Genomic DNA, 4,841 nt, shown 5'->3' with positions numbered 1-4,841 from the left:
GCAGGCGGCCTCTCAACCACTGCGCCACCAGGGAAGCCCCTACTGAGTTGAACAATTCGGCAATCACAAACACGTGCCTGAATAACGGGCTCTAGCACCCATGCACACTGCCACCAAGAGGTCCCACGTCTCCATTCCAGCCGGCCCTCGCAGCCCTGGGGATGGCGGAAAGGACAAGAAAAAGTATGCCCAGTGCACCCTTGCACAGTTCAGTGGGGAGCACAACACTCCAGAACAGTGCTGCCCATATAAATATCCTGTGAGCCACGTATGTCATTCTAAATTTTCTAGTAGCCACTCTCAGAAAAGTAAAAAGCAACAGGTGAAATTAAGCAATAATATATTCAGACTACTATATATAAAATAGATAAACAACAAGGTCCTACTGTATAGCACAAGGAACTATATTCAATATCCTGTAATAAATTATAATGGAAAAGAATATGAAAAAGAATAGATATGTATATATGTGTAACTGAGTCACTGTGCTGTACACCAGGAACTAACACACATTGTAAGTCAACTGCACGGCAACACAAAAACTAAAAATAAAATATTTTATACAACTCAATACACCCAAAATAATATCATTCAACAAGTAATGAATATTAAAGGTATCACTGAGATAGGTTACATTTTTCTGTACTACATCTTCGAAATCTGATGTGTACTTTATACGTACAACACATCTGAATTCAGACTAGCCCTAGTTCAAGTCCTCCATAGCCACATGGGGCTGAAGACTACGCCACTGGGCAGCGCCTTTCTAGAATGTTTCTCCCAGGAAGAAGGTGATCTAGAAAACCTGAAACATGTAATAACTTTCCATAAGAAGTAGCCATTCGTACATGTTTTAATACATTAAAAAACACAGATGTACGCCATGGGTATGTATTCACTGTTTTCTTATCAAGCAAAAAGGGAAAAAAAAAGAGTCCGAGAGGAGAGCTGTAATGGAAATAAAATTGACAGCCTCTCAAAACTCAGGTGGCACTTTCCTTTTCTAGTTAATTCCTGTTTTAATTACGTGGCTTCTTGCGACTCCTTGATACCTAATAAACCAGACTCTTCGGGGCAGCCAAGCTGGGTTTTGCTTGAACTGCAGGTGTAAGGCTCAGCATGAAACATTAATCAACTTCTTAAACATGCTTCCAAGGTGTGTTCAAGCCTTTTCTTCCTGTTTGCTGGTAAAATCACATCTTTTCACCATTGTTGCCACAGAAGTGATGGACGCAGCTAGGAGTTGAATAATGGCTTTGTGTTTTTGTCTCCCTTGGCCTGGCATAAAACATTTTGCCTCAGATGAAATAGAATAGTAAAATATAAGATGTGATTTGTTTTCTCTCAGTCTTATGAATAATATATACTCCTAAATATTGACCATTTCGTTTAAGAAAATAAATACCTGTTGGGAAAAATAAAAATGAAAGGCCCTGGGAATACATTAGGATTTCCGGTTTGAATATTTGGAACCCAGGATATGATGGGAGATGCATTTATTCCAGGAAAGTGCTGCGTGCGGTCAATAGAGTTCAAATATGGTAGAGCATGGACCAACGGTGCCATGGGGGCTCTGTTGCCACAGAGAACAGGGACGGAGGGAAGCCTTCCTGAGGTTCTCTTTGGCTGAGAACTGGCAGCATCTGACAGCATTATGAGCAGCTTGCAATTTAGCCTCAGCAGCAGGAAAATCTGCACTTGATCAGCTCTGCCATAACCAGTAAACGTCACCATGGCAAATGTGGATTTCAATGGAAGGTTTTGCAGTGCCTAGTGATAATTCTGCCAGTTCTCCCTCCTTCCCGCCTCCATCCATAAAGAGAAAGTGCGACATATGGTATTTGCATGTTATCACAAAATATGAGATACTGGGTGAAATAAATTACGTGTGAAGGGGGTTTAGCCCATAATTTCTAGTAATTTCAAAAACATGAAAATGGCTTTTGAAGTAGGAGAGAGGGCCTTTCTCCTTGGGGAAGACTTCAAAACACATCACACGCTATATAAACACAAATGTGTTTACCTTGCCGGGGCCTCCCTTTTTTCCTCCTTGGAATTCTGGCTAATTGTCAACGATGTCTGTGTTCTAACAAGAGGTTTCTTTTTTTTTTTTTGGTTTCTTTTTTCAAACCTGAATTATTTGAATTCGAGCTCTGTAATGCTGTAATGTGAAGCGCTGTTGTGAGTAGGGAAGGGCGGGGGAGGGTTTGCCAGCAAAGGAAGCTTTTTTTTTTTTTTTTTTTTTTTTTGCGGTACGCGGGCCTCTCACTGCTGTGGCCTCTCCCGCTACAGCACAGGCTCCGGACGCGCAGGCTCAGCGGCCATGGCTCACGGGCCCAGCCGTTCCGCGGCATGCGGGATCCTCCCAGACCGGGGCACGAACCCGTGTCCCCTGCATCGGCAGGCGGACTCGTTCTGCTTCTCCCATTAACTTTCATTGCCCTTGGCTCCTGCCTGGATTTGCCAAGGATCAAACTTAAAGACCCAAGTTGGAGGGCATGATGAAACCCTTGGAAAACCCACACATCTCTGGCTCCTAACGGCTCCCACCATTTCTGCCCTTCGGAAAATATGTCCAGGATGGGTGCATGAGTATATACAAACTCTAGGCAGGTGGGTGCTTTGTCTTTGTATTAGCAATGAAGAACTAGAAAGGCGTTCATGGGTATTATTGTAACTGTAGTCATAGCAGTTATTGGATATGTGTTATGTTTATCCTCTATTTAAAATAAATGCTGGGGCTTCCCTGGTGGCGCAGTGGTTGGGAGTCCGCCTGCCGATACAGGGGACACAGGTTCGTGCCCCGGTCCGGGAAGATCCCACATGCCGCGGAGCGGCTGGGCCCGTGAGCCATGGCCGCTGAGTCTGCGCGTCCGGTGCCTGTGCTCCGCAACAGGAGAGGCCGCAACAGTGAGAGGCCCACGTACCGCAAAAAAAATAAATAAATAAATGCTGATTACTGTGTACAATATTTGGTGAGTCTGCTCTACTGTAAACTCCAGGGGGCAGGAGAACTGTCCTGATCACCCAGTGCCTAGCACACGGTCTGTGCTCAGAAACTCCTGGTTGAACAAATAAATGAATTGGAGTCAGACTTTTCCATCTTTTCTACAGGTGAAAATAAAGTGAGGATTTCTGAATCCCAACTGAACAATTGTGCCAGGATACAGAAAAACCAAGTCCTGCTGCCATAATTAAAATGCTCATCAAGTTGTGAACAAAGGCTGATAGACTCCAGTTTAGACCTTCCCTGATTCCTGAATTCCTACATCTCTCTTCCCAGTCAGTGCTTCCCGCTGGCCAGAAACTCTAAAGAGATTATTTACACTTCAATGCCAAAGGCATCCTCCCTGAGGCTAAGGCCTAGGAAGGCAGGGATGGGGGGATGGGGCCGGGGAAGCAAAAGGAAATTATCATCAAGAAAAATGCTGCAACACAGAAATTTACTAGCAATTGGGTGGCCCTTGAGAGCTTAGAAAGCACTTCCATGGACCTTTACTTTTCAGTTAATCTACATAATCTTGTATGACAAACATCATCATCTTCATTTCACAGAGGAGGAAACTGAGGCTCAGAAAAATGAAGGGCCTTGGCTAAGATCACAATGCTGAGAGATAATAGAACGTGAATTGATACCCAAGTTCTGGAACCAAGGAATCTTTTTTGTAAGTCATATTTCAAAGTCAAAATGTAGTATATATGACAGCTTTTAAAAATCAATTACTAAAAAATATCAATTAGTGAAAATGTCTTTGTCTCAATCAGATCCCCAATCTCCCTCCCCAAGGCAACTAGAATCTAAAATTTCTTCAATATTCTTAAAGAAATTTAAGTGTGTATATATTAAGTGTGTCACACTCACGCAGACACACGTAAGTAGGGGCGCAATACCATGTTCCTCTAATCATAGCTTTCTTCCCATGACCTGTAGCTTGGTGGGTAAATATTTAAAGCTTCCCATCACTTATAGATCTACATCACTGTTTTTAATTTTACAAATATAATGCATTTCCCCTTTGGTGGGTCTTTAAGTTGCTTCTAGGAATTTGTCATTGTTAACAATAAAAATTCAGGCTCATGACAGCAACCATTTCTTTTACAAGATTCCTAGTAACTGGATTGTCCACTGGTGCTTTGAATGATGTAAAATGCACTGAGGAGGCCAAGGAGGAAATTTCAGTTCTGGGACTGCCTTTCACTAGTTGTGTGACTTTTTTTTTTTTTTTTTTCCGGTACGTGGGCCTCGTACTGTTGTGGCCTCTCCTATTGCGGACCACAGGCTCCGGACGCGCAGGCTCAGCGGCCACGGCTCACGGGCCTAGCCGCTCTGCAGCATGTGGGATCTTCCTGGACCGGAGCACGAACCCGTGTCCCTTGCATCAGCAGGCGGACTCTCAACCACTGTGCCACCAGGAAAGCCCTAGCTGTGTGACTTTTAAGGAGTTCCTTGAAGTCTCTGCTGCTCAGTTTTCCCAGATGTAAAATTAGAAAGTGGCACAGCAGGAAGATCCAAAGGGATAGAGCAGTATAGTGGGAGGAGATGCAGTGTAGTATTAGGACACCTAGGTTCCGGTCTTAACAAGATATGTGATAACAAAGCCTCTCAAAGTAGGATCTCTGAGACCTCCTACCCCTCCGAATTAGTCTACAGGCGAAATAATGAAGACACTGTAACTGACACTGTGGTTGTGTCATGTGACATGTGTCCATGTCCCCTTTCTTGGATATCTGCATCTCCCCTTTACAACTCCTGAGTATTGGACAAAGCTGACATCAAGCTGGAGCTTGTGACTCAGGCCTAAATTCACTAATATAATCCTTTCTCCCGCTCACAGGTTTCG

This window comes from Neophocaena asiaeorientalis, unplaced genomic scaffold (genome assembly GCF_003031525.2).
Source record: "Neophocaena asiaeorientalis asiaeorientalis breed wild unplaced genomic scaffold, Neophocaena_asiaeorientalis_V1.1 scaffold381, whole genome shotgun sequence".
In the NCBI taxonomy this organism is placed as follows: Eukaryota; Metazoa; Chordata; class Mammalia; order Artiodactyla; family Phocoenidae; genus Neophocaena; species Neophocaena asiaeorientalis.
Note: the sequence above shows the minus strand (reverse complement) of the source record.